The sequence below is a fragment of the Grus americana genome, chromosome Z (assembly GCF_028858705.1).
Source record: "Grus americana isolate bGruAme1 chromosome Z, bGruAme1.mat, whole genome shotgun sequence".
In the NCBI taxonomy this organism is placed as follows: Eukaryota; Metazoa; Chordata; class Aves; order Gruiformes; family Gruidae; genus Grus; species Grus americana.
The window spans coordinates 31,775,985-31,800,800 of record NC_072891.1 but is presented as its reverse complement, the minus strand read 5'-3'; the positions used below and the strand labels follow the sequence as shown (position 1 = coordinate 31,800,800).

Below are 24,816 nucleotides of genomic sequence, written 5' to 3'. Positions count from 1 at the left end.
CTGCTCCAACCCATGTGCAGGACCTTGCACTTGGCCTTATTGCACCTCATGAGGTTCACATAAGCCCACTTCTCAACCCTGTTAAGGTCCCTCTGGATGGCATCCCTTAGCTCAAGCCCATCAGCTGCACTACTCAGCCTGGTGTCATCCCCAAACTTGCTAAGGGTGCACTCCCACCATGTGTCATTGATGAAGATACTGAACAGTTAACAGAGATATCAAACATGAAAATGCTACTGTTTAACTCAAAAATTGTTACTGTTTTGCATAGACAGATGGGTGTCACATTCCTAAAGTGCCATTTTCAACAGCTTTTGTTTATATTGAATTATGTTGCTTTATCATAAAAGTGCTGTTTGGAACTTTTTTTTTTTAATTTTCTGCCGATAACTCCAATTACTGAGGAAAGAATGAGTGTATGACCATACACTTACATGGGCTAAAGATTACTTGTGCTACAGAAATGGATCACAAAGCTTAGTCAGCAGAAAAAAAAGGCTAAACACCTTAAAAGAGGAAAACATTAACTTCATCAGCTATGTGTGGCAGACAAAAAATATTCAATTACATATACAGGAGGATAAAATTATGCTACTGTGATGGTAATTCTAGATGAAAGAAAAAAAAAAGAAAACAGACACCATCACCAAGAGAAAAGTACATCATTTTATTTCCCAAACTAAGCAACACACAGAACCATTGTATCTCAGACATATTAATCTGAATTTCTAGGTGCGAGTATCACTCACTACATTCCTTGGGACCTGATCTAGAGGGGCATATGGATTCCCTATGCCTCATGCACAGAGGAAGCCACCTTTAAATGAGAAGATTTCTGCTTTCAGCTGCAAAGGAAACACACAGGTAAAAAGTGTTCAATTAAGGAAAAAAAATGCATTTCTCTTAACCCATCAAGGAATTCATGTTTCTTAGAAGAAAATAACCACTACCACAGTGGAAACATTATATTTAAAAGATTTCTCACTACCTCTGTCAACAATATGTAAGATATAATGTTTATGCTCCACCACTTGCTTATACAAAACATTCACAGATTTCATCTCCAGAGGAAGCCTTCTTTAATTACGACAGTAATTTTTTTAAAATACTCTAACATTAACCCTCTGTTGAATAAAAACCTTCACCTGAACTGACAGTTGCTTTAATCTTGGTCACTTGGTATTATGTCTATCCAACAATGACTGGAAATATTGTTTATAGAACTAACTGAAAACCTGGTCAATTTCAAAAGTGAACTAAATAGACATCCTTGTGCCTAGCTCTCCTTCATAAAGTCTGTGTATTTATAAACACATATGCCATTTGAAAAACCCCTCCTCATTCACTCCTGGTTTCTATATAAAAAACTCCATAAACTAAGACGGGAAACTTGCTTTATCATACCTAAGAACGTGAAATATCAATAAAGTACTGTACAAAATGCAAAGTAAATACTGTAACAGAGTATTCTGCTCTTTTTATTGCACTAATTTCAAAGGTTCCATGTGACAACGTGAAAAATATCCAGAGATATTATTTGTATAATTGTGTCACAACTTCAGTTTAAATAATTTTCAAGTTTCAGATTTGTCTTTCATGTCAAAATGTTGATGAAACAGACAGGCAAAAGCAAGAAATATCCCTAAATCAGTTTCGTCACTGAAAAATAGAAAGCACATTTTCTTGGTCTTTGTCTTAATGTCCAACTAAACCAGTTCTATGGACAGAGCTTCACATGTGCAGTAATTGAAACACACAGTCACCACTCACCAGTGGTGTGAAAGAGGTCATCACCTGGATAGTATGGAAGAATGGGCTAACAAGAACCTTATGAACTTCCGCAAGTACAACTGTAAGGTCTTGCACCTGGGAAAACATAATCCAGGAGTGCAGCACAGACTGGGATCCACCTGGCTGGAGAACAGCTCTGTGGAAAGGGACCTGGGGGTCCTGGTGGACAATGAGCTCAATATGAGCGAACAGTGTGCTGCAGTGGCAAAGCAAGCCAACGGGATGCTGGACTGCATCAATGAGGGCATCACCACCAGAGAGAAAGAAGTCATTATCCCACTCTACTCAGCGCTTGTCAGGTCACATGTGGAATACTGTGTTCGGTTTTGGTCCCTACTACAAAGGAAAAAAAAAAAGAGAGATGTGGACAGGCTGGAGAGGGTCCAGAAAAGGGCCACCAGGATAATCAAAGGACTGGGAAGCCTGCCATATGAGGAAAGGCTGAGAGAACTGAGTTTGTTCAGCCGTGACAAAAGAAGGCTTAGGTATGACCTCATCACCATGTTCTAGTATTTAACGGATGGCTACAAAGATGGAGACTCCCTTTTTACAGGGATTCATGTGGAAAAGACAAGGGGTAATGGGTGCAAGTTACTCCTGGGGACATTCCAATTGGACACAAAAGGAAAATTTTTCACAATGAGAACAATCAGCCATTGGAATAATCTCCCCAGGGAAGTGGTGGAGTCCTCAACATTGGACACTAAAGATTCAGCTGGACAGGGTGCTGGGCCATCTAGTCTAGACAGTGCTTTTGTCTGGATGGAGCTTTTGCCAAGAAAAGTTGAACCAGATGATCCTTGAGGTCCCTTCCAACCTGGTATTCTATGATTTCCAAAATCGCTTTTGCCTGTATATTTTAGCAGAGAACTCTCCAATTGGACACATTTGTTTTCCCTTTGTTCATCCAGAGACCATTGCATCAGCACAACAGAAACATTTGACAGGACAAGGGTAATGGATTTAAGCTGAAGGAGGGTAGATTTAGATTAGATGTTAGAAAGAGATTCTTTACTGTGAGGGTGGTGAGGCACTGGAACAGGTTGCCCAGAGAGGTTGTGGAGGCCCCCTCCCTGGAAGTGTTTAAGGCCAGGTTGGATGAGGCTTTGGGCAACCTGGTCTAGTGGAGGGTGTCCCTGCCCATGGCAGGGGGGTTGGAACTAGATGATCTTTGAGGTCCCTTCCAACCCAAACCATTCTATGATTAAACATGGCAAAAAAAATATTTAATTGCTGTTCATCTGCAATATTTAAAATATGACCTATTATTATGACCAACTTCAGAACAAGTTGAGCAATTTGAGACTAAATATACTGGGAGACATTAATCTACCTGTTTGTGGAACATATTTTAGTATCATTTTCTGGGGTATACAGAACAGATTTATTATCATTCTGTAATTCAAAAGAAATTCTGTATTTGTGTAAAGAATGTAAATGTTCACCTACAGAATTCCCATAGCTGTATAAAATGACTTAATATAGCCAGAATGGGACTTTTGTAGGTAAGTTACAGTACCACAGAGGTATTTATTTGCCAAAAAGAAGCTACGTACCAGGTCCACAAACATCTGAAAGTGGATATCTGACATAATCAAGACTCAGTGAAAGTGAAAAATGGCCTGCCCATTTATACATATAAGAAGAATGTGTTGGTGGATGGATATTTTAGATGGAATATAAACATCTTGATTTGGAGATCAAAGCTACTAACTATAAAAGACCTGATTCTGGTAGTGATGAACAGAGGATTTGATCCAATAGAATTATACTAATGTTCTTAATCTGGAAAATATTTCAAGTTGCAGCTTCTAAAGGGTGAGATTAATCATTCCGCATATTGCTTTAACCACAGTCATCAGGATCTACAATGCAACATGTTTACATGCAATGTACCTCCAATGCACCTCAGGATTAATTTTACCAGCCACACTGGGCTGCACTAATTCATATGGTTCTTTTTACACTGACCAGGAAGAAAATAATGAGATTGAAAACCACCACTTATGCAAGAAATTACATTAAAATGTGAAGGACATACAAAATCATCACAATTTTATAATATACAGCATTCACAGCTCCATTCAGAACAACAATTTTTTCTTCTTATGGACAATTTGAGCTATGGGCTCTACCAGTTTTGTGACATCTAAACTCTGTTCTTGAAAATAATCCTCCTCTACCTTCAGGTTTGGTTTTTGTTTTGTTTATTTTTTTTGATAGGTTTCTAGGGAAACCTCCAGGGCTAGGATCTTAATTCACACCACTTCAAACATACAACTTTAGAAGTTCAAAAATCAGAACATGCTCTCACTACAGATAAATCCCTGACTGTTAATTACCTTTTATCACTTGAGAAATTGTATGAAACATGAGAGTGATGAAGCCCTTTAAATAAGCACATCACAAGTCACCCACTTGCTGCTGGTATCCACAGGAGGTCAGACAACGCAGGCGGCACAGAGGCAGTGGTGGAACATAATGTATCTGCAATACAAACACACTTAATATTAAAAGAAAGTTAATGGCTGTGAACAACACATAATGCATCATTATTTAAGAATTCACTTCTGTGTTTAGGTTCAGATAGAGTGATCCAATCCTATCTCATTTGCCCAAATTCTTGTCATCTTTGCCAAGAACTTTTCAAATTTAGGGGGTTTTAAATATGAATTTTTAAAAAATAAACACACATTTGGTACTGTCAGAGACTGCTCCTCAGTTCTAGCAAGAAATGGGTGTGTATGAAAACAGACATATGAAATAATTACCAGGGGTTTTTTTGCACTCACAATGTTTCTCTTTTCTGTGAATACAGCATCAGCTTAAGAAAACTGTTCATGGCATTACATAAAGACAGGAGAAATGAAAAAGGAAAAATAATTTCAGAAAGAGACATGGTATGTTCACTTCATGTAGTAACACTCCCTTTAGCCAGAAGAATTGATTCTATTTGAAAACTGACAACAGCCACCCATTTCAAATTCATGTGCAAGTTAACACCAAGTGTCTTGTAGCAGGAAGGACAAGGGCACACCCACCCTTGCTCTCTTTGCACAACATTTCTGTGGTTGCAAGAAACACCGTTTGAAAGCACTTAAGCACAACAGCAGCTTCCTGCACCAGTGAAAAAATGGTAAATTCCCTGTTGAGACCCTCCCAACATAGGAAAGAGCCTGACAGAGAAACAAATGTTAATTTTAAAACTGAATAGAGGAAAAAAAACCCCAACACACCAACAATGGAAGTTCAAAGGGTGCAGAATTTGGAATGGGAGAACTGTGCAAGTTTTATATTTGATGACTCTTCAGACAGAAATCTTCCTGGACAGGAGAGAAGAGAAGGAAATCAACAATTTCCTCAGCACCATGTGCTGTGTCTATGGAGTCTATCATCAATACCCCAAGAAAAAGGAACCCATCTCAATGAGCAGCAAATCCAGCTTCTCTCCCTACAGAAGTCAGACTTATGGCAATGATTAGCATTTCTCCCCTTACAGTACTGGCTTTAGAGATAAGCAGTTTTGCCTTGTTTGGACAGCTGTGTATTTTGTATGCACCTCCAGGGATTCTCCTTCAAATGCTGTCTAGCCAGCCAATTAAGATCTGACCGAAAGTCCAGTACAGTCCATGCAAGTTTTCCAAACCTGTATCGAAGTGCCAGAGGGGGAGAGAGAGGCGTATTTGGGGCAGAGCAACCTATCGCTTACCTACTGAACACACATTCCATGCACACTGAACTGAGCACTGGCTTCAAATGAAGCACAGAACCACCACCTGCTCATGCAGGTTTCAGACCAAGGGGCATTGCTGGGTATTCTAAATTACTTTATATTTTAAAAGTACTGTTCCATGCTCAGAACTGCCTCACATTCATCATTCCCAGTGAAGCTCCTGACTTTGAGCAAAACTGCATGACGATTTACCTGACTTTAGTTAATTGTGTGGTTTTTCTGTAAACTCCACATCAATTGCGTAACATCATTAGCTATATGAGACAGCTGCTGATGAACCGACAGGGCAAACCAAGTTAAGCTAAGAACTCAAGCCACTTCTACTTTCTGCCTAGCAGAGTGCAGTGGAATAAATGTTGCAACATTTTGAATAAGCTCAGTGACATTGCAGCTTGCATTTCAGATGCAAAAATTGGATAAAGCAGCCTAATATCAAGTCTATCCTTCATGACAAACAGAAAAAATGATCGCTTGCTTATGAAAGAGCAGCTCATAGCTCTGGACAAAAGCAAAGAAATTTGGAGATGATGAACTCCAAGCTGAACAGGATCACAGTGGTTAAAGTAACATATTTCTCTTTTTTTTTTTTTTTTTGAAAATCAACCACTTTTTCTTCTGCACACATTTACAGACATAGCTATTTACAGAATCTGCATCAAGACCTTATAAAAGTATTCAGTTTACATACTTTCAGGCTAAGTAGGTCTCACCTGACACAACTTGTTCTTTTAGCAGCAGAGTTACAAAGACTGTCACCTACATTCCTGGCTGTACCAATCTGACAGCGCACCATCTTGCCAGCAACCTAATGCTCCCATTTCCTCTTTCCCTCTAATTTCTTCAAGTCTGCAGCAGCTTACATTTCTGGTGGCTGCACAGATTTACATGCCCAATTCCAAAATGAACTTAGAGTCTAATGAAACTCAGTCAAAATAAATTAGTCCATCATGTCCAAGTTGCCACTGTCCACAAAGAGCACAATATAGAATTTGTTACGCAGAGCAGGTTCTACAACCTGAAACAATCACTTCTCAGCAAGCCTTCAGAATTCCTATAAATACATTTAGTGTTTATTGTGCCTGTGTCACTGACTACCTTTAATACTCAATTTACTAGTAAGCAAGAAGATGAAAAAAATGTGCACACTTTCCATCTGCTTATACACTTCTTTCAAGGAGTTCGATGTAAACATCAATCATGAAAGCCTTCCCAAGTAATGGTAGGTAGATTTCTAAAACATCGGAGTGTGCAGAAATGCCACTGCTCCTTGGTAGACCAACAAGAGATTCTGAAGTCTTTTTTCAGTCAGAACATACTATATTAGCTAGTATTTCACAAAAAATTCACAGCAACGGATTAACATCTTTCCACCACATATTCACGAGAAAACTTTCTTCTGACTAACGTTATCAAAGTACTCAAAAAACCCTTTAAAAATACTAAGCAATCTGGAAAATCTGAGAACTTTTCCCATGGCTTAGACAACAGATGCCAAGTTTATACATAATCTGTGCTTCAAATGCATCATCTTCTGCATTAAAAAAATCTGTTGTCTTTTTCCGTGTAATATTTGTTCTGACTTTAAAAATCACTTTCACAAAAATATAAAATATTGCCTTAAAACATATTTAAAGATGTTTTGTGGAGAAAGAGTATATCTTCAGTTTTCACGATCTAACATGCTATGCTCTGACTGTTGGGGGATCTAAAAGTTGCCCTGCCACAAGGTAAAGCCGCTCACACAAGAAAACAACTGCTCATACAAGAAACAACTGCAAAAAGTTAAGTGACTGCAAAGGAGTTTTCCTGTTTCATCAGCTGTAAATTAATACCACACAAGGATTTTTAATATATCAAAATTTGAATACACGTAGTAACAAGCAGATACAGAAGGAAGATGACAGACTAATATATCAATGAAAAAACATATGCTACAAAGAGTGGAGAAGCAAAGATAACATTTGCTTACAGTTTTCACTTGGCAAACCACTGCCTGTATCAGCAATTCAGTAAGAGTCCATGAACTTTTGCACAAGGAAAGAGTAATGATTCTGGCCTGATCCACTTGCAAGACACACAGCGACCAAGTGAATAGAAGCTGTTAGTATGAGGATTTTAATCTCTCCATTCTGATTAGGAATAAAAGGGAAAAAAAAAAAAAGAAAATAGAGATTTCCAAGTTCTTCACAACAGAATTAAACCTTTCCTCTAGCTTATCCCAGGAAGAAAGCTACCTGGGGGTGCTGTCAGAAAAGCAGAATGAACAACACGTCCTAGAAGCCTCAGCATCACAGTAACCTGCCAAGTAGGTGAGTTACCAGGAAAGCAATCAAATATAGACCTGCCCACAAGCAACAGCTCTGCCTATGTTCCATCAGAACTTTGGCAAAAGTCAGTCTGTATCTGCAGAACATTTCAATTTCACCATGCTGATAAATTTCAGCAAAAGGCTATTTCATCAGAAAATTTCCAAGCAATTCAAATTGTTGCCCAATTGTTTTGGCAAAGATTATCTCCCGAGACAGTGGCATCTGAGTATCCTTAGTCCATTCAGAGCCACTGTTATCTGCACAGTTTTATATGCACAGAGAACATAGGAAAAGTAATCACAATAGGTCAGAAAGACTTTTTGCATTAAGCACATGAAAAATGTCACCAATTCCCCAATACCCTTACACATATCTCAAATTCTTTTAAAGTGATGCAATAAAAGATAACAACCACTAAATTAGGAATAAGTGATATTTTACACAAGTACAACACATCATGCTAGGCTTTGTTTCATGAACTGTACTGAAAACTGAATTCTGTTTAATAGCTCAGACCATGAAATCAGGGTTAATTAGTAGACCACACGTCTTCCTTAATTGATCCTCTGATTTCTTTTTCTGAAAGATAAAAACCAGAATTTTCAATGCTCATGTGTGCAGAAAGCAAAGTGTTTGAGGATTGCTCACTACTAGTCTCATTCTGCCTGGTAACTTTTGGTTACAAAAAATTGGAAAAATACTGTCCTACATTGAACAATCAAAGCACTGACTTCAATGCAAAAAAAAAAACCAAACCACCAACCAAACCACCAAAGAGCTACCAGTGAATTACCAAGAAATTAAGAAACAATAAAAAAGATTAAAAAAAAGGTCACATTTCAAAGTGGAAAAAAATATTCCAGCTCACCACTGAAACAGAAAAGTATTTTGCTATTAAAACGCATTTTTGTTGAAAACACCATCTAGGGGAAAAACCCTTCAACAACTTCTAGAGAATACATATGGCAGTTATAGCTACCTTCACAGGTCAAAATAAATATTGAGAGTGCAAACAAAAGCAAAAAGTACAACAGGAATAGCAGCAAAGGGGTATGTCAAATTGCTTGGCTTTCTTAAACATAGCAAGATTGAGATAGTGAGGAGGCAAAGCTGGAAGATAATTTGAAGAAAGCAAGCTATCCTTTTGCAAATGCAATTCCCAGTGTCATAACTGAAGAGGCACTTGTCAAAACACGAAGCAACAGCTGTTGCTATAATAGTACTTTGTTGAAGTATAGCATCAAGAGTTACAAAACAGATGCCAGTTTAGCAGGTGCTGTCAAGAACCAAGCAGGCTACACTAAGCTATCAGAAGTCATACACATTTCATGTTACAGTCTGAGAGTGCTGAACAGTGGCACAGCTGGCAACACCAGCCCTATCGCAATGGAAAAGGTTTCAGAATTGTTACTCTTCTCTCAGCCTCCAGAGACCTGTCCTTTTTCCTGTGGCAGGCAGGGATTTCTCAGGTAAATGTCTGCTCTCAACAGCTTAACTGTGGAAGAAAGAGAACAGTCAAGACCCACCACTTGTCGTAGTTTGATACTTCTGAAGGGCGTCAGACCTTCGACAATGTTCTTTATCCTCTCCAACTACAGGAGTGCTCTGGAGCTCTGAGTCTACGGAAAAAGGTATCATCTAGGAAAATAACGCAACAGCTTCATCAAGCAGAGTTACATCCCGGTAGAAAATACAAGGTTCTCTTCCTTCACAGAAGACAAAAGGTTTCTCACAGCAAACATTTTTGTGAGGAAAACCAGTCATAACTCTTTCCAGTTGCCATTGGCTGTGAGGATAAACTGCCCAGCTTGCGGTTGTTCAGGAAGGTTTTCCCCAAGACCTGGATTTTAAAAAGTTAAACCCTTTGGGACTTTCCTTCTGAATTCTGTCATCTCCCTTTTCTTGCCCTCTTATCTCACTTCCCCAGTCTGGCAACTTCCCTCCTTAGAGGTTAGTAAAACTACTGCCTCTACAGTAACTGTCATATGTGTTTACACTGCGTGCAGAAACTCACCAGGGCTGAAGAGCTACAATTTTCTTCCTGTGAACCAGGAGCAGAAGATTATGCAGTGGGGGGAAGGGCAGTGACACCACTAGTCTCTGGTAGGCAAGTAGGAGGTACACAGAAGGAGGAAGAGGCAAAGTAAAGATGAAAAGTGTCAAAACAATGTTTAAAAACCCTCCTTCCCCTCTCTGGGTTAAGTCACTTTTCGTTTGAGGTTTATGCTCTTCTAACACAGCTTGAATTTAGTAGCATCAAAAAAATGGGGGGGGGGGGGAATGAATCAAGTATAGAAGGTCCTGATTACTGGCCAAGTATCAGAAGAGCTTAAGAAAAAACTGTTACTCAAACCTCAAAGACAGAGAAATTTGCAGTCACCTTACGTATAGTGAGAAATAATTGCACAGAACAGTACCGCTATGCCTCTTTGCTGTATTGTTCTCGATGAAAAGGCATCTCCCATTTCAACAACCAGAACAGACGACTCTTCTGTCAGACTTCTAAATCTCGACCTTTAGAGACTAAAAGTACACTTTTACACTTTACCATGCAGGGTAAAGTACCATGGAGAATATAATCACAACCCCAAAAACCTTTTCTGCCTATGAAAAAAAAAAAGGAAAAAAAAAAAAGAAAAAAAAAGAAAAAAGAAAGGGAGACATCCACTACCTTCTTCACAATATTATATTTATAAGATGTCACCCCTGCTGCTCCCACTTTTGTGCGTTCTTTGGCTTCTTTCCTCTCTGTTTTCACCACCTGACAAAAGCAAAGGGTAAAGTGGTCTTGGACAAGAACATTGCATAATACACTGCATGATAAAACATGCACGACCTTGTTTCCTGTAACATTTTGTCAGTGAAAAATGTGGGGGAGGGAAGGACTAGTAAATCTGAGACAGAGTCATCAGAAATGTGAAAACATCTGGATGAATGAAGTTATCCCCTTACTTCTATCCCAGCTTTTACACCATCTGAAGAGAATCTGAAAACATGTCCTTCAACAAATTAGCCCTTTGCAGAAAAAACTGTCGGCATATAAACAGGATAACATTTAAGTCAGAGTGAATCAGCAATCTCTACCTAACAGCCAAGAGCAACAGATGCCAGTGTCTCCTTTGGACTCTCCAGAAAGACGCTCTTCATCTTCAGCTTACCCTGCTTTTTCAGCTTCAGTTTAGAAATTGTGTATCAGTAGGCCAGAGCTGATGCAAATTTAATGTATGAATTCCCTCCTTGCTGTGCGGGGGTTTCTAGAGGATTTTGGTGGTGTTTCCCCAACGCCACCTTTGGGAAAGTGCTTAAAGTTTTATAGGGGAAACAAAGCTAGTTCTTTACAGTGACACATCAGTTACAGAAAATGGAACATTAATATTACTTAGAAGTGCTTAACTTCTAATTACCTTGGTTTGTAGAACATGTAATTCCATACAACGCAATTTATAGAACGTGTCTTGCGTTTTTATTTAATTTTTCTTTGATATTGCAGGCGCAGCTAAAAACCAGTTAATTAAAAAACCTGCCTTAAAAAAACCCAGGAAAAACCAAAAAAACCCCCACAAAACCACAACACCTCCTTCCTTGCCCCCCAACTTACATACTATACAGATTCAACAAAGCTCCAAATGGGCATTGTACATGAAGTCACATTTATAGATCCTTACAGAATCAAGGCCTGGTCACATAATGCAATACAACAAAACACAAAAAAGACCCTCTGAGACATCCAAGCAACAATCTTGTGAGACAGTGCCACAGAAATATTTGAAGCCAAGTGATTTCTGTAAATGGCAGTTTAATTAAATACTAATACTCTAAAAAACAAAACTATGTAAATGCATTCACAAGCCTATCACTGATTTAGAGTTCAATTACCATATATATAATTATTGCAGTTTCTGTTGTTCTTTGATAGAAGGGTTGAAGTATTTTTTAAAAAAAGGAATACATTCTTTTTTTAAACCCTATTTTAATACTTCATATTGTTGAATAATTTACGATAGCAATGTTGACATTTTATCTTTATAATTCAGGAAAATGTACTTGCTTGATAGTTTACTTAATTCTTCCTTAATCATCAATGGCCTGTGAGCTCTCCACTTGTTCCCTATCTGAAATACCAGCCAGCTTTTGCAAAGATACAGCACTACATGCTTTGCCAAGATCACGTTATCTCTATAAACACAGATTGTCAGAAAAAAATGAAAGCCAAAAAACCCAGGGCTCTGAAAGTAAACAAACATTCATCATAAAATGTGCCATCAGCGGAGATTCAGCAAAACACTAATGAAAATGACAAGGGAAAAGAAAAGTTTAGTTAAGACAACCATAACTTCACAATGTAACATTTCAAATATTGTGTGTTCTCTTGTACATTAAAAAAAAAGGAGAGACTGATGTTCCTCCCTCTGCCCCACTGGAGAAAAGTCAAATGATCATATGTGTCCAGTATTTACAGAACTCTGTTTTAAGTATGATTATGCAATTCAATTGTGTGCTTTACTTTTAAAGAAAAAGAAAATATTCCCAATTAAGATACACTTAGAAAGAGCTCCCTTGTGTATTCCCTCAAGTTCTGAAATAAGAATGAAAACTTTTTTCATGATTCTTTATATTATATCCTGAAAAAGTGTAAGGAAATTGCAGAAAGCAAGAGCATGAGAATTGCGCCCCAAAAGATCAAAACCCCCAGCAGACTGCATGACACGGATTCAAGAAAAAACTATAATGGAAAAGCAGGTAATGATTTAAATAGGGGATACAATGGCTGGAGAATAAATACTGATTTGAAATAAATTTTTTCTCTCTCTCAGAAACAAGAATAGGAAACTACTGGAACAAAAAGTCAAGAAAGCAGTAGATTCTGTATTTCTTGATTTTAAAACATCAAAAGTAGATGCACTTTTACAAAATAGACTTTAGATAAATGCATGTTACTGAACTTGGTGGAGGAGGAAAGCCAAAATGTAACTGGTCTATGATATATAGAAGATCAGATAAAAAGATAGAGTGTTCTTTTCTGGATTTCAAAATGTGCTGCTATAGATTGTGCTATTATCAGTTCCTTTACCAGAAGGCATTGTAAAATAAAGAAGAAACATTTATAGCATGACTGTATTTTTAAACTGATAAGGCATTTATAAAAAACTTGTATCACAAAATTCCCACTGAACAATTATTCATCTACTCTTAAGTGTCTCTCATGACAGAAAACTAGAAAAAGAACTTGAAACACTCAAGTCTCTCAGTACAGAAGTCAAATTCCAACACAAGCTTTGCCTCTGAGCCCTTAAGTCTAGGGCTTTCATCTGCATTTCAATCTCAGATGAGTTCTCATTATTCTAAAGAAAGTTCTGTGGATGTACCCACTCAGTAATGTGAACCAAGACACATCAGTTCTTCCTGCTAGACCCCACTCCAAGTCAGAAATCATATTGTTTCAATCTTGCCTAAAGGTGGTATTTTCCCACCCACTTTCGGATGGAAAATTCAAATCTATCTAAGGTGATCTGTTCAAAATTTAGGATACTCTGTTCTCTAAATAACAGAACAAGATGGGCTTTTTCCTACATCAATCTCAAACTCACAAACCACCTCAGTTTTCTACAGAACTTTTCAGCATATTATACATACTTATTTGCAGCTTCACCTCAGCTCTGCCAAGCTAAGAATTTCAGACCTCTCTGCCAGTGTTTGGAACAAGCTGCTGCAAAGGAGTAGACTTTTACGGACCTCAAGAACCACTTCCCAAGGCAAAACAAAAAAAGATTAAGTATTCCACACTACTTAACATAAGGTTAACAAAGAGATGACAAAAACGAGCTATGACGGTGATGCAATAAAAACCCAGCCAGACCCCCAAAAAAGTCCTGCTAAAGATATTGTAGACTCTTTGACACTTTTTATTTAATTGAATATAAAAATATAATTACTTTTATTTAGATAAACTAGAACTAAGTCTAGACTACAAGTGAAATACAGTGTATTATAGCCAAGGTTTTTTCTAACTTGCAAACTACACTGAATAGGACATGTCTCCAGCTGAACTAGTCACTCTAAATAGTTTTTGCACATACATTTTCAGTTATAAGACAAATTCCTGAGACCCACTGAAATCAACTAGAAGTTTAAAACTGACCATGGTCTCTCCTCTCTTTATGCATGCTTTGAGCTTCTGAAGATAGACCCTAACAAACTACAAATTACTATAAATACTTTTAGTTACTCTGTTTTTTAAATGTATATTCCAGTTAGCAAACTAAGTTCAATTAAAAAAATCTAAGCAGGAATTAAAAAATGTCTGAATGGACTACTTCTGACCAAGCATTCCAGTATCTATAAATGGATATCCCTCTATGCCCTCCTGCCCTTGTTTACCACATCTGCTCACCTACCAGTAAATGATCTTTTTAATTTTTTTTCCTTAATTGGTACATAGTAAGGACTTTGACCACTAGTACATGCAAGCAACAGTCGACCCACACCTAGATCCAAACTAAACATCACAATATTTGTCTGCCAATTCATCAGATAACTGCATTGAGTTTCATTTTGTTAAAGCAAATCCCTCTGACTGGCACACAGACAAAAAAGAAAAAGAAAAAAAAACATCTGCCCAAATAATAGAAGACAGACCATGGCCTTAATTGTTTAGATCACTGTTAGCATTCTTTATCAAATTTATTTAAAAACAAAACTCCCCAATGCAGCTTTGCTGTAGAAGACACAGCATGCTTCTGTCACTGACAAACTTAGCCTCAGCACCATGAGATTACTTCCATTATTCTAGGCAATCTTTACCTATTTGCACAACTCTGTAACTATGCATAGTAATCTTCATATTTTCCGTTTGCGTTCCACTTCAGTACTAGGGTGCTTTATATAAAACATTGCCACCTTTCTTATTTTCCAGACATAACAGAAATACAGGAGTCTAAACTATTTGCCCGAGTTCACACTGTGAGCCATTGATATAAACACAATTCTTTGTTTCACAAATTAATAGAACAAATTTCATTGTGAAGAAAGAACTACCTCTAATTCCTTTCAAAGAAGGTAAATAGTTGAAAAATTAAGTAACACCATAAAAAAATTGCTGTTGAAACCTCCAAACAGCTTAAACATTGCAAAAGGAAATTAAATTTTAAAATTCAACCCTTATCATAACTCTCCCCACACACAGTGTCTCAGTTTCATTTTTCAATTTTAGTATATAGAGGAAACCTCAGACAGGGGAAAGAAAAAGAAATGCTCCTGAACACACAGAGTTCAATACAAAGGGCATGTGTAAGGAAAAAAAACCCAAACCATACCAAGGGAGGGGAAAAAAAAAGCATTAAGAGGGAAAGGCACAGATGCTATATATTTAACACATCTCAAAGTAACACAACACAATGATTCTGCAAACTCTTTAAGATTTCCATTGTCAGTTACTTTTTAGAGGTCAGTAAAAAGAGAATTAGGTAACAAATGTGACACTACTGTGAACATTTCTATCAAAGCCTGTGCATATATTGTTCAGTACCTCATAAGTGACCAAGATATCCCTCCTGCCTTCAACAAAAACAGGGTTCTTAGTGGCTCTGTGCTATACTGATGCAGTCTAAATGCCATTACTATGTAGACTTAATACCTCTGTATTATTCCAAGCAGTAAATAAAACAAGTTCACAGAAATGTGTTTTTGTTATTCTTCCATCCCCATTCAGGACTGATGGGTTCTAAAAGCGAAGTTTATCTCATTTCGCAGATGCTTCCCCTCCCACCCTCCTGAAAACTGTTCTTAGACAATATCACCATTTAACACTTGACCTCATCAACCTACTGGCATAAGCAGCATACGTCACCATGGATAGTATAAGCTGGGACAGATCCTGCCAGTCACTTCAGACAGACACAGTCAGAATTGCAAGTGGTATAGAAGTTTCTGATGACTCTCATAATCCATAAAGCATGTTAGGTACCCCCTAAAACAAAAATAATCTAAGAAGTGGTAGAGCACAACAGAGTCTTTCCCTGTGCTTCCTTTTACCAGCGACATGCTTTTGCTGACAGCAAGACAATGTAATGGAAGGATTCATCTGATGTGGAAACTTCCTAAAGCCAAATTATCCTTCTCTCAGACTATGTCCTGTTAAGCAATATATGCAGAGCAGCTGAGTCACATCTGAAAACATCAGCCCATTTTAAGTGTTGTCTACAGTCTCTGCCAGAAAGAAGAAAAAGAGTGGGAAACAGGAAAAACAAGCAACTTCTTGAGGAAAAAAAAAAAAAAAAAAGAAAAAGGAGAGGACAGGGTGGCACATATCAGAAACTGACAGCTACAGCAGAAGACGAGATCTTTGACAAAGATTTGAGAATTCCTTACTCCAAAACCTGGATGTTGCCGGAATAGTCCTCAAGTTTGGAATGCGTTATTAGGGCAAAAGCACAGATTAGTATGCCAAGTCTGAGCCCAAACATCTCAAAAGACAGCTGTTTTTCCTCTTTCCCCACCCCCATTCCTCCTACCCACTAAGCTTCTCTATTAGAGAGAAATTCTCCTCTTCTCTCTCACCTCCTCCCCACAACTGGGTACAGACCCAGATTTGAATTTTAACTGAAATAACCTGAGCCACTTAGCATTTACTCCACCTTGTTCAAAAGTAATTAAAAACTAATTAAAATTGTTTTGAACTAATTAAAAGCAAGTGGATTGCTAGGCAGGCATAACCTTAATACATGCAAGGTAAAACAGGTGATTGTGCATAGGCAAATGAAAAAACCCAGCAGGATGAAACCTGCTTGATCTCAGTAGGTACGGGAAAATGCATAGTAATTACTGAACGTGACCAAAAGTCTGGACTCCACTTGATTCCTAGAAAAATACAAAAAGAGGAAGGAAATGAAGGCATGCTGCCACAATCAACTTCTGTGAATCTGCCCAGCATCCCCAGGCTACCAAATCAGATACTGCAAAGCACATGCCAAGGATCACATCCCATACAACAGGGTAACAAATTCATTAATTTTCCATTCCCATGTCCAAATCATAGCTACCTGTAAGCAGAAATAAGCAGGAAGAGCTGCTGTTAAAAAAATATACCTCAGGTGTTTGGGTGGGGTTTTTCCTTCCTCTCCTTTTCAGAGGGAAGGAGAAATTATTATTTTAATCCTTATCAAATATTTCCTTAGTTCTTCCATCACTCTCCAAACAACATATACTTATTCCCTTAGAGTGCTGGAAAAAGTTGATGGAGGGGGATTCAATCACATTGCCGAGCCTCAAGGGGTGGTGATTAGAGTCTTTAAGCCAAAGATTTTGTCTCTCTAAATTGGGAGACACATGGATTTGATGGATGGACCACTCAGTGGATGAGGAATTGGCTGGACGGTCGCACTCAAAGAGTTGCGGTCCGTGGCTTAGTGTCCAAGTGGAGATCAGTGACGAGTGGTGTTCCTCAGGGGTCGGTACTGGGACCGTTGCTGTTTAACATCTTTGTCGGTGACATGGACGGTGGGATTGAGTGCACCCTCAGCAAGGTCCAGAGGGACCTTGACAGGCTGGAGAGGTGGGCCCATGTAAAATGCATGAAGTTCAACAAGGCCAAGTGCAAGGTCCTGCACGTGGGTTGGCGCAATCCCAAGCATAACTATAGGCTGGGTAAGGAATGGAGTGAAAGCAGCCCCGAGGAGAAGGACTTAGGGGTGTTGATTGATGAGAAGCTCAACATGAGCTGGCAGTGTGTGCCTGCAGCCCAGAAAGCCAACCATGTCCTGGGCTGCATCAAGAGAGGTGTGACCAGCGGGTCAAGGGAGGTGATCCTGCCCCTCTACTCTGCTCTTGTGAGACCCCACCTGGAGTACTACGTCCAACTCTGGGGCCCCAGAAAGACATGGAGCTGTTGGAGCGCCACAAAAATGATCAGAGGGCTGGAGCACCTCTCCTATGAGAACAGGCTGAGAGAGTCGAGCTTGTTCTGCCTGGAGAAGAGAAGGCTCTGGGGAGACCTTATAGCAGCCTTCTAGTACCTGAAGGGGCCTACAGGAAAGCTGGAGAGGGACTGTTTATCAGGGAGTGCAGTGACAGGACAAGGGGTAATGGGTTTAAGCTGAAGGAGGGTAGATTTAGATTAGATGTTAGAAAGAAATTCTTTACTGTGAGGGTGGTGAGGCACTGGAACAGGTTGACCAGAGAGGTTGTGGATGCCCCCATCCCTGGAAGTGTTCAAGGCCAGGTTGGATGGGGCTTTGGGCAACATGGTCTAGTGGAGGGTGTCCCTGCCCATGGCAGGGGTTGGAACTAGATGATCTTTGAGGTCCTTTCCAACCCAAACCATTCTGTGATTCTATGATTTCAGCCATTTCTACCTCTTTAAACATGGGGAGTGAATGGGAGACACCTCAAAAGGCATCTAATGCCTTTGAGCATCAAAATTACAAGTACCACCTTCCTGTTGCTGAGATTTGCAGACCTTTTTTCTTAAGAAGATAGAATAAATGAAACCTATAAAATTGTATTTTAAACAGACAGAAAATGAGAAACAGTGGGAGAGAAGATCTGCATGAGAGAAAGACCATTGACGTGATTTGTGGGAAGAAAAAAAGAAGGCTTCAGTAGAGCACCTGAGCAAGACCAATTTAACACAGATGTCCAAATCACATTTTGAACCTTCTGTTGTTCATGCAGTGTGTAAAAATACCAGTTAAGTGTGACTTATTCCTCAATAAAGTTGAGTCAACATGACATAAGAGGACATGCTATGCATATTCCTAATGACAGAATAAAGAATGTTTGCAGTCTAAACTATCGACAAATCTTTACCTGTTGCAGAGCCAACTAGTCTTACTGAAAGAAACCACAACAGTTGCAACTTGTAGCAATGTGCTCCTCCAGAAGAACAAAGCAGCTGTAATCCCTGTGGTTCCAGTCAGGTACTTTGTGCTCTCACTCTCAAGCAGAACCGAGAGATAGGCAAGTAGCTGTGTTATTTTCTTATCATCTGGAACATACAATGACCCAAGCTAGAAATGATTCTAAGCATCTGGCTGTCTCCCAAGTGCATACAAAATAGAATTGAAGGAATGGTTCTGCACAGACCACCAGCTCACGTGTGGATTTCATAGCAGTTCAATTTTTTTCTTGGGCAGTCTATGCAAAGATCTGCTGAGATAAATCAGGTTTGCTTCTTCCTGGGCACAAGAAATTACCTGGTTTACCAAGAAGCTTTTAAAACACCCAGCCTAAATACGAACAGGCTTCAGTACGGTGTGCCAGCTATTCCAGTGATTCTACATAAACTGGTGGTCTTGAAGCAGCTTGTCATTTCCTGGTTTCTTGCCACAGGGCTTCCCCCCAGCAACACACCTTGTTTTTGTAATATGAGTCTGAAGGCTTTGCAACCATACAGAAGTTGTAGAGGTCCAAGCACAGACTGAGGATAAAGAAATCTAGATGTTTGGAAGCACTAGAAGCAAGGGCAACATAGGATCCTCACCTGCTGATTGGTCTTTATACTGCCTGATTCCTCAGCTGCCCTGCTCATTTAGGTTTGAGGGGGGTTATATGATATCCAACACACAGCAAACCCTCCCACAGTGGATGGTATATGTTTTATCTATTCACTGAAACAACTGTCAAAATTAATGGTGGTACACCACCTTCCCTCAGCTGCTTTACATACCATTATCGTAATATACATGAAGGATTTATGGAAACTTAGAGACAGGTATCTGCTTTTCAAGTAGTTCTTTTTTTTTCAGCCTTTGGAAAGAACTCAAATTAATGATTATAACTGTTTTCTTACTTTAAGCACTTGCCTGATTTGCAAGACTAGTGTGGGATTTTTTAATTAATAGTATGTAGTTTTTAAGATCAGTAGGTATCACAGCAGGAGATAGTTCATTACAAAGGATTTTGTGATTATTAACAGTTTCCCTAGACTACCAATGTGATCAACTTGAAAAATTTCATTTCCTTTCCATCACCAGTACATGATGTGAATTTCTTACTGACTACTGCCCAGATTCAACTGTCTACTGTATGGGAAAAGAAACCGGCACAGTGATGCCTACTAAGTTCCTAATTAATCATTACTACTTAATACTTCTTTGGATGTTGCTTACAGTAGTTGCTTGAAGCCCAATGGCCGCTGTAGATCTATCAGACAATACAACAGCTTTTGATAAAACCTCTAACAGACTGGTATCTCTACTAGCATAGACAGTACAAGAAAAAATAATTAGTGCTTATGGCCATGTAATTTTCAAGTATGTGAACTTACCAATGATAACAAACATGGGCCATATTTTTTAGACAGATACATAATCAAAAAGCTATTTTGTTGCATGCATTTTGCACTACAGCCATTGCCTAACTGTGTTCCTTTCATTCTTTTTCGCTGAAGACTCAGAACAGGTATCTATTTCGATTCAAAAGCTGACCTGCTAAACATTTGCTTCCTTCCAAATGAGCCCCATTCTCTGGTATTTAATTTCTCTTGGTCTGAGGTGCTACTTTTACTCCTACAATGAAGAGTAGGAGTATCAGTAAATGTTTCTGCAAGACCTGCATTCCAAGATAACTAATGAACAATGAAAGAAAAGCTCAATTCTTCACACTCACTAGTTATGAAACAGTTCTTCGTTAGCCTCTCACTTCCATTTCTTTCAGCCGTATAAAGCATTCACTCCTCCTTTTCCTCAAACTGCTATATAACAACCATTCTGACACCTGCAAATCCAACCCATTTTGAAATATCTCTAGAGAATTTAGCTACAGCAACCAAGGTTCTTTTATTTCTTTATGAACATACATTTGTAGCAGTTTTGAAGTGGTTTTGACTTAAGGCACACAAAGCTTACTCCATATACTTAGTCACCTTTTGTGTTTCTGAGTATTCCACTCTAAATGTGCTTTTTGCTTACTGGCAGAGATGCAGCAAGCATGTTTCGGAGTCACCCATAAACCCAAAAGATAGAGGTCTTTCCTCAGCCAGCCTCAATGTTCAGCACATTGCGTGGTTTTAGACTAGTTTTGCTTTTTAACAGCCTACTGAACAATTCTGTTATTTGTATTTATTCTGCACCTAAACTACAACAGGACGACATGATTTCAAGAGTCAATTCTCTCCCAGTAAGTTTTTTCCAAGTCATTTGTTTGTTTGCTTGCTTTAGAACAGGCATACAGGATCAGACCGAAGGCACATCTAGCTCTTCTTCCAACAGTGGCCAAGAATGAGTGCCCAGGAAAAAACCTGGGAATGGGACAAGCCTACAACAGCACTTCCCCAGTGATTTGAGATTCACAAACATCTTAAGCCAGGATGAATACAAAATCTTTATGTTCTTTACAAACCACACTTGAAGAGGTAGAAGAAGTGCTTGTTTGTTGATTAGGCTTTTTAGAGTACAACTACTGTAGTCTCGTTAATATCACATTCAAGACTTCCTCATATCCCTGTATCTTCAGAAAATCTCTTACCTGTGATTAAGACAAAATGGTATTTAATCATTTGTGAGGGTTGCCTTCACACATTCTACTCTTTTCCTTCTTTCCTGATTTTAGAACAGACTTTCTACATCAAAGGTGTTTTATTTGAGGGTTTCACTCAGTATTCTTTCCCCATATATTTCACTCTAACACTGCATTACCCTGTATCTGTAAATCCTTTTCCCAGCAGCATGATTCCCATGTCGCTGCCAAAAGCCCACAGCAGTGTTTTGGGCACTGATCAAGACCAGCAACGTGTAACAAGGAAAGAGCTTTAACTGCTTGGCAGAAGAAAGACATTGGCAGCTGGTAAGTTTAAAAAAAAAAAAAAAAGGAACTGGGAAAAGAATTGGCATAGTGCAGCACAAGGAAGGAAAGCCACCACTGCACACCACATTTCATTTTAAGTCAATGCTCAGTGAAAAGTGACTGACTGGCGCAAAATTTCCACGTTATACATCATCTGGTTATAACATATAAAATCTTTTAAAATAAAAAAACCCCTTCACTGTATTTTTGAAACAAAGTCAAAAAAGTTAATGTATTTTCACACTGTCAGATGATGGATTAAATTAATTTGTACTGCCTAATCACACCATGACTACAGTGAATATCTAAATGTTCCCAATTCCAATGTTTATGCAAAACTGTTAATAATAATTTCTAACTGTTAATACAAACAAACCAAATTAAGATTGTTGGGCTCATTACTGTAGAGAAGAAATTTTTATGCTTCTGTACAATGCCCTATGCCCTACTCTCAGCAACTAGCATAATACACGTCCTTTTTCCTCCTCAGCTTCCACTCATTTCCATTCCTTATCATAATACGCTCATGCCTAAACAAACAGGTCTCTCTAGCTCTCCTCATAGCCCAGAAAACTTCAACTTAGAACCCTTGGATAGCTTTTGTTGTGTTCCTGTCTTTATCTGATCTCCCACTGAGCCAAAGGAGGTATTAATTCTCATAGTCAGCCAAAGGACCTCCACCAAATAGCATTCTGCTCTTTCATAATGCATCTCTCCTCTACAATCTTCAGCCCCACAATTCTACCTGCCACACATTCCAGAATTTCTCTCCATCAGCACTGCCCAGTTCTCATTTGATTTCACAGAATGGAAGGGGATGGAAGGGAGCTCTGGAGATTCACAGAATGGTAAGGGTTGGAAGGGACCTCTAGAGATCATTTAGTCCAACCCCCCTGCTAGAGCAGGATCACCTGCAGCAGGTTGCACAGGGTGGCATCCAGGCTGGTTTTGAATATCTCCAGAGAAGGAGACTCCACAACCTCTCTGGGCAGCCTGTTCCAGTGCTCGGTCAGCCTCACAGTAAAGAAGTTTTTCCTCATATTGAGATGGAACTTCCTGTGTGCCAGTTTGTGCCCATTGCCCCTTGTCCTGTCACCGGGCACCACTGTCAAAGAGTCTGGCCCCTTCCTCTAGACACCTGCTCTTTAGATATTTATAACCATTGATGAGATCCCCTCTCAGTCTTCTCTTCTCCAGACTAAACAGACCCAGCTCTCTCAGCCTTTCCTCATACAAGAGATGCTCCAGTCCCCTAATCATCTTTGCAGCCCTCCACGGGACTCTCTCCAGTAGTTCTCTGTCTTTCCTGAACTGGGGAGCCCAGAACTGGACACAGAACTCCAGATGCAGCCTCACCAGGGCAGCCTCACTGGCCTTTTGAGACCAGTAATACAAATCTGAGCACCAGTAATACAAATCCAAGCACTACTAAGTTTCCAAAATGTATCTGTTTTACTGCTTACAAAAAACGAAGATAGGGAAAAATAAGAGCTAACACACTCCTATTGGGATACTTCTAATTTACAAAGTAGATTCAACTTTTTCATTCATTTTCCTGATACAGAAGAATTACAGCATTTGGCAAACTAAGCTTACAACTCAAAAGTAAACTAAAATATACAAAACATGAGTGTCCTGGTTTCAGCTGGGAGAGAGTTAATTTTCTTTCTGGCAGCTGGTACAGTGCTGGGTTTTGGATTTAGGATGAGAATAACGTTGATAACACACTGATGGTTTTGGTTGTTGCCAAGCAGTCAAAGACATCGCAGTTTCTCCTACCGCCCTGCCAAAGAGAAGGCGGGGGGCATCCAAGAAGCTGGGAGGGGACACAGTGAGGGCAGCTGACCCAAACTGGCCAAAGGGATATTTCGTACCATATGATGTCATGCTCTGTATAACTGGCGGTTTGGCTGGGAGGTGGCACAGCTCAGGAAATAGCTGAGCATCAGCTTCAGGTAGTGAGCAATTGTGCTGTGCATCACTTGTTTTGTGTATTTTTTTATTATCATTATTATTATAATTCTCTTCTTTTTCTGTCCTATTAAACTGTCTTATCTCAACCCACGAGCTTTACCTCCCCCCCCCCCTTTTCTGATAGGGAGGGCAGAGTGCACAAACAGCTGTGTGGTTGTTTTAGCTGCCTGTCAGGTTAAACCACAATGAGCGATTAAGTACATGGAATGGGACTGAACTGATTTTGATCATCTGCCTTTATAATAATGATGGGGGGGTTTTATACCTGCAAGACTCCAGGCCTCTATCACCACTATCAGATTAATTCAGTGTTCATTTCTCACCCAAAACTAGTATTAGCCACAGGATAAAGACAATTTTGTGTTGAAATCGTCACCAGGGTAGGTTGGTGGGAACAAAAAAAATCTCAGTAACACATTTTGTAGGAATATGCAAACAGGACATGTTATCTGCTAGATTAATATTCCAGATGGATATTCATCTATGTTGTCAATTGTATGGCGCAGATTTGGGCTGCTTAATGTTCTGGCCAATGTCTACCATGTTTTTAGAGGTTTACAAGCATACACTTAGCTGAATTAAAATACAGAAATCACTCAAATGATTAATTGGTTTCAATGGGCATTATACATATCTGGCAGGTCTGAAAATCCTCTGGCCTTCAAACATAAAAATCATCAAACTGGAAGGTATTCAAGTCCTAACATTAAGGTAGAGATACTTTTCTCACACCTCCCTCCCCAAATAATTAAGCTTAAGATCTCACATCATTCCCAATTTCCATATAATTTCCTCTTTCTCTTCTAATGTTTCCTTTCTCCATCTTTTCTGGCCACTTTCTACAGGGTTTTTTTTTCCTCCCATCCTACTGACCAGGCAATCTGTTTTTTTCTGTGACCCAAAGGGGAAACAGAATCATAGTAACTTAGCTAACTTAGAAGACACAAAATCATTACCAGCCACTCAACAAGTCAACTTTCAAGTAATGAATCAAACTCAAGGCAGCACATCTGACAGATATTTTCAGACATGAAGAAAATACCTACCACTGTCCTTGCATCACATAAAAAAGACAAGCCATTATAAAATAACAACTCCATACTAAAATAACTGGGTAAATGGGAAGAAAGGAAAAGAAAGCTAGCAGGTCATTTCTCTCTAGGGAAGACACAGAACACGGCAGCAAGATTAGGCAGGACTGCAAATCTGTTTGGCAAAGACAATGAGACA

General features: G+C 39.1%; 1 protein-coding gene across 9 annotated transcripts in view; it reads right to left on the bottom strand.

The window, feature by feature from the left end:
• Positions 1 to 24,816, bottom strand: part of JAK2 (Janus kinase 2) — a 91,731-nt gene that overhangs the window by 46,296 nt on the left and 20,619 nt on the right. For 4 of the 9 annotated variants that reach the window (XM_054810965.1, XM_054810958.1, XM_054810960.1 and 1 more), the window contains one exon: positions 4,134 to 4,278. The gene's annotated coding sequence lies outside the window, so the exon portion shown is untranslated. Of the gene's footprint in view, positions 1 to 4,133; positions 4,279 to 5,027; positions 5,115 to 9,359; positions 9,809 to 9,847; positions 9,960 to 15,358; positions 15,449 to 24,816 lie in introns of those variants that run through there. The other 5 variants (XM_054810964.1, XM_054810966.1, XM_054810967.1 and 2 more) reach the window with 5 other exon arrangements.